The sequence below is a fragment of the Ambystoma mexicanum genome, chromosome 1q (assembly GCF_040938575.1).
Source record: "Ambystoma mexicanum isolate Mex_15411 chromosome 1q, UKY_AmexF1_1, whole genome shotgun sequence".
NCBI lineage: Eukaryota > Metazoa > Chordata > Amphibia > Caudata > Ambystomatidae > Ambystoma > Ambystoma mexicanum.
Genome location: NC_090922.1, coordinates 1,207,662,213 through 1,207,670,985, shown reverse-complemented (window position 1 = coordinate 1,207,670,985; position 8,773 = coordinate 1,207,662,213). Strand labels below are relative to the sequence as shown.

The 8,773-nt window shown below is 43.6% G+C and overlaps 1 long non-coding RNA gene across 1 annotated transcript in view; it reads left to right on the top strand.

Annotated features, from left to right (window-relative positions):
* Positions 1 to 2,250: 2,250 nt before the first annotated feature.
* LOC138522109 (uncharacterized) overlaps positions 2,251 to 8,773 on the top strand; it is a 70,439-nt gene continuing 63,916 nt past the window's right edge. The window contains exon 1 of the long non-coding RNA XR_011283244.1: positions 2,251 to 2,359. This is a non-coding gene — a long non-coding RNA (uncharacterized lncRNA). The remainder of the gene's footprint in view (positions 2,360 to 8,773) is intronic.

Sequence of the window (8,773 nt, the reverse complement as noted above, 5' to 3'; positions counted from 1 at the left end):
GCCACACCCAGGACTCACTCCAGGTACTGGAGATGGGGACTTCCTCCACCTCATCTTCCTCTTGATCCTCATTATCTGTATCACTGCACCTGTTCCCCTGTCCAGGCCCCGCAGATGGTGGTGATTGGGGAGGAAGAATGGCCATAGCGATGCTATTGATGCAGTATTGCAGATAATCTCCAAATCAGGTGCTGCAAGATGCTCTCCCCTGGATAGTGGATTGAGAATTAGGAAAAGTAATGGGTGGGTCCTTTTAGAGGAACCGTATGCGGCCAGTCATGCTGCCTGCTGACTACCGAGTCGGAAATAGGCCTTGAAAAGATGTAAAAAGTTGCCAGATCAACCAAGAATGGGTCTGGGATCTGTGCATGGGTAAGTGGGTAATGCATCTCTAAACTTTACACAGAGTGTGGACACTGTTCGTGAACAGGCTATCATGGTGCACGGGTGTGGTCAGATGATGACGTTTTGGGATGTCTGCAGCCCTCACGACCATCCGCGGACTCCCATCAGGCGGGAATTGCAGGGCCCATGCACTGGGTGTCTATAGAACAGGCACAGTGTCGGCTGACTAATTAAAAGTGCGTCATGCGAAACCGGACATGTCCGGACATCGTGCCTGTCCAAGGGCACCTACGTTTTGAGTGCAGACAGTCGTAGTGTCTGCGGACTCATAATGGGCTATTAAATATATATATTACACAACACTTATAGTACAAAAAATACATTTATTTATGAAAGGGATGGGGTATCGGGATGGGAAACAAATGGTAGAATTAGGAATGTATGTACAATAATGATATGGGGAGGAAGGGAGTGAGTTTTCATCAAAGCATCTGATTTAAATTTTCGGAATTTGATGGGGATGATTGCTAGGGACAAGGGGGGCAGGTGCAAGTAGGACAGTGATAGGGAACATTTTTAATGACATGATTTTTGACGTATTGTAAAAGTTCTTTAAACTCATTACTTAGTTCATAACATTTTGCAGACAAGTTCATGATTTCATTATCTACAGTAGGGGGTAAGGGCTTCTTTTTGTGATTATTGGGGTTGTGTATAATTAAAATGGGACGTGGTTTCTTCATGGAAACTATGTACTGAAACGAAAATTATTTTAGTGAGTTCTACAAATTACATTATTTGTTTATATTAAAAGATTTATTGTATACCAGTAGAAATGTTATCGTCATTCATTTCTTCCCTTGGGAAGTTCTCCTCTAATCACTCAAGTGTGTTTACCATTTCTGTCAAAATGAAAACATTGTGCTTTTCTTTACAATACATGTTTACATAATGAATGCTAATAATAAAGAAATAAACACAGTGTACTTACTGTTTGGTGAGAGAATTTTTTAGAATAAGTGATTGGTGTATATCAGTCTCTATGAACTGTTGTATTGAAGTGATAATATTCGGTGTACACTTATGGTTTATGCTTGCTGCATTCCACTATATTGTGTGTTATAAATAAAAATGTAAATTTACATTTTCAAGTAATTATTTGTACAAAAAGGTATATTTGGGTGCAGTAAATATAAATAACGTTGCTTCATGTCTATGTGTTTGTTGGTTGATGGGCAGAACATTATCTGTTTTCCCCTGTGCTTCGTGAATGCTACCTTCTGTCCGCGTACTCCACGGACTCCAAAGCTGCTACTTTCTGGGTGAGTATAATATAAGGAACTTGTAGCAGATTAAGGGTGCGCTGGTAAAAACCTATTAAAGTCAATGAAAATACTTTGTTAAAGGGACGTTATGGTTAAGTTGCACTAATCAAAACCTATAATATGAAAAGTTAAAAAAGACTTTGTTAAAGGGACGCTATGGTTACAAGTAAAACCGAAAAACCATTGAAATTCGCCTTGAATACATACGTCCAAATTCTTGCTGTGCCGTTCCTGCCTTCATCTTCATCAGTTAATGGGTTCCATTTTGTTGGGTCATCGTAACATCTGCCATGTATCATGCAGTTGAACTAGTGGGGCACCGTGTCATGCGATTGTACACTGACGTTCACTCCTTGCTCGCTGGTAGCCTCCAGACTGTTGTCGTGTTTGGAATCCACATCGGGTTCTGATTTGGGTGCATTATAAACCCTAGCCCGAGGCGCGTCCTTTTTTCCTGTGTAGTTCAGAGTCTAATGAGGCTGTAAATAGTTTCCCGGCGCATTCCTAACGCAGAGCTCATAAATCTGCTGAAACCAGAGAGAGGGGCGGGGCTCAGACGTGAGGCCCACGAAGAGTCCACGTGGATGTTATTGGTCATGGTAGGAACAGCAGTGCAGTTTTAAGATGGCCCAAAGCAAGAAATGGTTTCGCCGTGACCTGAAGGCGCCAGTTATGCAATACCGTCTGCGGTAAGGAGTTACAGCTATCGCTAAACACCACCCGTGGTAATGACTGCCAACAGGTGGCGGAGCACTTCTTTTCTTTGTTTCCAGAAATGAAATACAACTAGCTTGAAAGTGTATTGAACATGGTAAAAATACTGTTGGGCAAACCAAATTAACATTTTAGATGCGGGTATTGGGCCCCTCCACCACATTCTCGATCATGACGCGGGATCCATTCTTCATGGGGCCGCAGCTGGCTGTGGCGGCAATTATACTTGAAGACCAGCTCAGAGCTGACCTTAATTTTGGGTGGTAGTGTCAAGCCCTGCTTGGAATGATATTGTTTTATAATGGGAGCAGCCAACGCAGCATCAATGTGCATTGCTCTGATACTTTGGTTTTACCAGCTGGTGTTTACAGTTTGATTCTCCCGCTGTTTTCAGTAAAGACGGGCAACGGACCTACCTGCATCCTACCAGTACCTTGTTGGGAAAGAATGATGCAATATTGCATTCGAACGTATTTCTTTTTTTCCTGTTTTGTTTGCTCCTTTTCTGCTGGTTTAACTCTATTGGATGCATGTATGTGCGAAATTATATGTTCTATCAGATGTAGTCCTCGAAGGACATTGAGTCCGAAATGCATTGGGCATTTCTAGCTTTCGTCTCTTGTATAAACTTGCTACTTTTTTTTACATTAACAGAATGTGGTAAAAAAATGACTTTCCGCCCCAAAACGAATTGCATGTACTGAATGTGTCTGGTTTGCTAGTAGCAGGAATGTCTGAAAGGGAACAGGCGGCCCCCAAGGGTTCAGAGCCCGGGGTCTCTGTGCATATTTTGTTTCAGTTGTCTATGATAGCAGGAAGCCGTCTGTTCCAAATACCATGTGTGTAAGATTCTCATCCCTTCAATTTCTGAGGTAGTGCCCCTGTTCCAGAGGTTTTCAAATAGCCAGCTGTAATATAATTACCGTCGGTAGTAATTTTAGCACAAGTGGTAACACGGGGAATGGATTTTACAACCAGGCAGTATTTTTCTTTCCTCTAATTGGAGGTATTCCAATATTGATAGTAATTGCCCAATAATGCTGGCCTTATTCATACCGACTTTCCATTAATGAGGTTCTTTTATAATACCCCGTTTAAACAGGGATATGCATCCATTATAATTTTGCCTCAAAGCTAGAGCTTAAGTGCCAGCTTTAAACTAATGACATGTGGCCTCATTACGAGTTTGGTGGTAAGTGGTAAAGTCGGCGGTAAGACGGTTATCGCCAACTTTACCACTACGTCAAATTACGAGTTTGGGCCTGAAGTGGAGGATTTGACTCCAGGCAGGGCCAGCTTAAGCACTTTTGGGGAGGGGGCAAAGATACCTTTGGGGCCACCCTCCACTGAACCAAAGGAATGAATGAATCCAGAATATCTGGTTGCGCCCCACTCGTCGCGATCATAACGCATATCTTGATATGCTGCCTCGCAGTGATCAAAATAAGCATGAGTGACACCTTACGCTCTACATTCTTGCTGTAATCAGAATGTTGAACAAGTAGCACTTCAAGGCCAACAGTAACAGTCCATGACTCGTGTTCTAGCATCAGTAGCAGCCACGAGGAAGGTATACCGGCCATAGTGCAAATCCAGGACGCAGTATGCATGAAAAAGGAGCACATTATCTAGAATAGAAAGAGGACTAAGATCAGCTGCCTCGCTGAAAGGAAAATACTTAATCAGAGATACAGGAGACCAATTGACAGCAAGGAGAAATAAAGCTTCCCATACCAGCGCATAGATAGTGCATGATGATTAGAAGCTACCAGGAAGATATCCATAGGGACATTGTTTTCACGTAGCATTGCCATTAGAGAGCAAAGAAATAAGTGGCTGTAGTGAGCCAATAGATCAATGCTTACTAGTATTATAGAGAACGCAACACTATAGCCAGTGAACCCATGAGCCAGGCTTTTTTGAAGATCATACATTGATAATGAAATTAGTCAGAAGGGTGACAATTTTGAAAGGTTTAGGGACTGGCAATTATGACAGATTAAGCAGTACAAGATTAAATGAGATGCCCAGGATCACACACCAGTTGAGCAGTGAAGCTGGGATTTGTGCCCACTCAGCAATTTATGCACATTACCACTTTCTTTTCCAGTTCTTAGCATGAATTTTAATAATCCTATTCTATAGAACTGATTTGGAAAGTACACAAATCACATAACCCAATATGTCAATTTTTAAATACAAACCATTATAAGCATATCATGCAAAATGGGAATGATTCTAGCTTTACTGTCTCCATCATCGAGGGAAGTACCAGTATGTGTGATCTTAAAAGATTTCATCTGCGTTTCAATTGCGTGCTTTAAATACGCCCAAAAGACTGCTGTAATTGTGATTTATAAATTTGTAGATCAACCTTTGAATTGTACAAAGGGAAAACACTTTTTATTTCAATTGAGCAGCACTTAAAATATGCTTGCCAGAGGCCTTTGATATCTGGTCCGCTCTCTTCTGACTAGAACCCTTTCCACTCAAATAGCCTACATAAAAAGAAAGATCGGGTAATGGGCTAAACAATGCCACCTGCATGCGAGATGGCAAACCTTTCCAGAGAATACAGCAGAGTGATGTGAGCGATATAAGATTTGTCCAGGATCACTGTCGTCTTCTGGCAAAACCAGGAAACAAGCATCAACACTCTAGTTCCACAGTCTTACATTTGGCTACCTAATTGCCTCTCAGACTAACACTTATGCTCCTCCTCATTATAAGTGGCTGCCTAGGTTTTACAACTCCCCATCTGAACAAGCCAATTTCTAGACCTTCATCACATTGATGCTATGTTTTATAGCAACCACTATCTGTTGCAGGCACATTGCGGATAACAGCACCTCCTCTGCTATAAAACAAAGTACATAAACATGCAGGTTTTTTTTACTTCAGACATAGGAAAGACTGGACCGACCTTGCTGTGATTTGGTATTTATAATCTTGCATTTAAACACAGATTTCTGCAATGAGTGCTTAACACACTGAGCTATCTTCTGATCCATTGCAGCACTTAAATTTATCAATATACATTTCAACTTTGGCTATTGCACATGATCACTATAATCCCCACGGAAAGGTGAGAATGCTACAATAGTTGTGCCATAGTGAACGCAGAAACTATATATACTACAGTGAAGACCGAAAGCATTACAGGATGAATTGATCAGAGCAAAATGAACTTGTCAACAACAAAGAGGCACTAGTTTTAAACTTTAGAGCCTCTGCAGCATGCCATAAACAGCCTAACATAAAATATCCTGATGTGTGCTATTAACTTTAGTAAACAAGGTGAACTGACTTCTTAAGATCAGACAGCATTGAGGGGGGGCCGCCTGCAAGGTGGGGGCCCGGGGCAAGTGCCCCTTTTGCCCTTCCATCAAGATGCCTCTGGCCCTGGGTCTGATCATAACATTTCCTTTACTATCCCATGCCCCAACAAGTGCCCCAAGGTTAACATACCCTTACCCCCGACGATAGCACGCAGCATGTGTAACCTCACCTGCGCCAAGCTACTCTCCTTCCTCACCCAACCACTTCCTCACCTCCTTGACATCGATGCCTTGGTCTCCCACTACAACAACCTGCTTACTAACACTGTCAATTCCCTGGTCCCTCTCAAAAACTCTAGGCACGACAGCTCCTGGTTTACTGAAGACCTTAATTCAATCTGAGCCTTTAAAACAAGCAACTGAAGCCGCATAGCAAAAAGAACCCACACCCCAGAAAAAAGACACCTTCTCTCACGAACATACAGATAAGACATCCACTCCACCAAAGCGGCTACCTACAGCAGGATCGCTGCTGCTACCTGTAGCTCCCATGAGCTTTTTGCCATCCCCCGGGAACTAGAATCCCCAGAAACGCCTCCCTCCACCACATAAAAGACTCCCAGTGGTGCAACGACGTACAGAACACCCTCACAGGCAAAATGACCAACCTACAAACTAAAATCACCTCCAAGACCTCCTACATCCCAGTCACCTGTACACCCGCCCTGTCACCTGACCCCTCCGGCCCACATCCTACCGTTCTCCTTCAAACCCATTTCCAACTCAGACCTTGCAGCCATAATAAAATGTCTTAAACCTATGTGTAAAGGTTATATCTGCCCCGCTTCCCTAGTGAAAGAGTGCACCAAACACCTGCTTCCTTTTATCACTGCCATCATCAACTCCTACTTTGAATCCTGCCACGTACCTGTATCACTGAAACAATCCTGGGTCTCCCCTTGCTAGACCCTGCCATCCAAACCAATTACTGACTTATCAATAACGTCCCCTTTCTACTGAAAATCATTGACAGGGTGGCCCATCTCCAAATCCAATGCTTCCCAGGTCAAACTATATTCTCAGTGCCCGGCAATCAGGATTACACTCAAGACATGGCACTGAAATAGCCCTTCTGGACTTAAAAATACAACGACTACTTGAACAACACTGGCAAAATCTCCCTCCTCCTGCTCCTCAACCTCTCTGCCGCTTTTGATCTCGTCACCCACCAAACTCTTTGCCACCACATCAGCTCACTTCTCAGTCGCAGCTGCCAAATGGATATCCTCCTTCCTTGCAGACAGAACCCCCAGAGTCTTTGCCGTTGAAGTGTCCGCAACTCCAACATCTACCTTCTGCGGCATCTCACAAGGCTCCGGTATCCCACAAGGCTCCTGCATCTCCCCTACCCTCTATACTATCTACACTAAACCCTTATTCGACCACCTCGACTCACTTGGAACCTTCTTTGCAAACTATGCAGACGACACTCACATTTTGCCCCCCCTCTCCGGTGACCACAATCAGGACAGTCTCAAAATCAACCCCATCTTTGAAAGAATTCATACCTGGATGGCCGCACACTCCCTGTTTGAATGACGGCAAAACTGAGCTCCATCTAGTGGGTACTACAGCCCAGCTTGCAAAGCTGGTCCCTGCATACAACTCCTTCACCATTGATGGCAACACCATTGCAGTAGCCACTACCATCAAAACTCTGGGAGGTCTACCTGGATGCCACACTCACCATATTCAGGCATTGTAACCACGTTGCCTCCACCTGTGTCTATGCCACAAAGCTTATCCAAGAAACCAAAAACCAAGAGAACAACAGCTACTTCCCATGGCCAATGGAAATGGGAACCGCACAAACACCATCTAAGCTAGTAAAAAATCTGGGAGTCCTGATGGACAATACCCTAACCTTAGAACCTCAAATAAATGCAATAATCAAGAAATGCTTCTTCCTCCTTCGCACCACAATAAGAATCTTACCTTTCCTCTCCTTCATCCACAAAACACTCACAATCGTCGCCCTCATCATGTCAAGAATTGACTAAGCAAATAGCATCTATCTCGGGATGCCAGAATACCGCCTGAAGAAACTACAACGGATCCAAAATACAGCAGCCAGACTGCTCCTCAAACTATTCAGAAGAGACCACATCACACCTGCACTAAACACACTGCAATGGCTCCCAGTCACACATCACATTACCTTCAAAACAATGTGCATAACACACAAGGCAATCAGCGGACAAGGAGCTGAATTCCTACAAAAGAAAATAATCTACAAGCCAAGGAGACATCTCAGATCAAGCAACAAAATCCTCCTGGAACAAAAACCATATTTTAAGAAAAACCTGCGGACTCCACCTTCTCCCACTTAGCCACAAAAACCAGGAACAACATCCCGAAAGAAATAAACACCAAAGACCATCTAAAATTCAGAAAATTACTAAAAACCTGACTCTTCAGCATCACAAATTCAGACTGAAAACGAAACATTTGAATGGGAAACACAAAGAAAAGGATGACAAATTTACGATGACAGGTATCATGTAGTGTGGCCAGGGGTCGAACTTGGGAAGGTTGTGAGTGTATGCCATGTGTGAAAGGGTCTGCGAGTATCGGACAGTCACATATCTGGACGGAGACGCTCACACACCCCACCTGTAGAGAATATGGAAGTTTAGCGCCTCCCTTCGAAACAGCAATGCTAATTAACCAATCCACTATAACAATTTCACCCCTCTGCATACACCTCTCAAACTCTAACTAAACACAACCACAAGCCTAAAACACAACAATCCGCACAAACTTCACTACACTGCAACAACAAAACAAACCACACAGACTCGCACAACAGCACACGACAACCACCGACCAGAAAACACCCCAAGCCCAGCCAACAGAGTTACCAGGCTGAGGCCACCAACAGCACACCAATGCTCTCTTCCAGATTTTTCCCACAAACTCACCCCCTTGCCCCTTCCCTTTTTTAGAGCCGCCAGAGCACCAGGGGACCACTCCGGTGGTGATAGTGCACGGTACATATATCCTTTAACATTAACATCCATGCGAGCAAACCCTTTCTATGAACAACTGCAT